The sequence below is a fragment of the Hipposideros armiger genome, unplaced genomic scaffold (assembly GCF_001890085.2).
Source record: "Hipposideros armiger isolate ML-2016 unplaced genomic scaffold, ASM189008v1 scaffold_497, whole genome shotgun sequence".
Taxonomy (NCBI): domain Eukaryota; kingdom Metazoa; phylum Chordata; class Mammalia; order Chiroptera; family Hipposideridae; genus Hipposideros; species Hipposideros armiger.
This window is the reverse complement of record NW_017731847.1, coordinates 1,851-2,658: the sequence shown is the minus strand read 5'-3', so window position 1 is coordinate 2,658 and position 808 is coordinate 1,851.

The window sequence follows — 808 nt, the reverse complement described above, 5'->3', positions numbered from 1 at the left end:
TTGATCTTTGAAAAGATACAATTGATAAACCTTTGGCTAGACTCACTGAGGAAAAAAGAGAAAAGACTCAAATAAGTGAAATCAGAAATAAAAGAGAAGCTACCACAGACACCACAGAAATACAGGAATACTATGAAAGGCTTTATGCCATCAAATTAAAAAACCTAGAAGAAATGGACAAGTTCTTAGAAATATAGTACCTTCATAGACTGAAACATGAAAAATTTGAAAACCTAAATAGGCTGAACACTAGTAAGGAAATTTCAACAATAATCAAAAACCTCCTCCGCAAAAAAAGTTCAGGACCAGATGGCTTCACTGGTGAATTCTATCAAACACTCAAAGATTTTATACCAATCTTTCTCAACCTCTTCCAAGAAAAATTGAAAAAGAGAAAATACTCCCTAACTTATTTTATGAGGCCAACATTACTCTGATACCAACACCAGGCAAGAACAACACAAAAAGAGAAAATCACAGGCCAATATCTCTGACAAACATAAATCCAAAAAATCCTAAACAAAATACTAGCACATCAAATACAACAATACATTAAAAGGATCATACAACATGATTGCATATGGAGGGTTCATTCCAGGGATGCAAGGATGGTTCCATATCCACAAATCAATCAATACGAGACACCACATTAACAAAATAAAAGATAAAAAGCATATGACCATATCAATAGATGCAGAAAAAAAGCATTTGATCAGATACAACATCCATTTATGATTAAAACACTCAATGAGTATAGAAGCAAAGTATTTCAGCATAATAAACACCATATATGACAAAACCTCAGCTA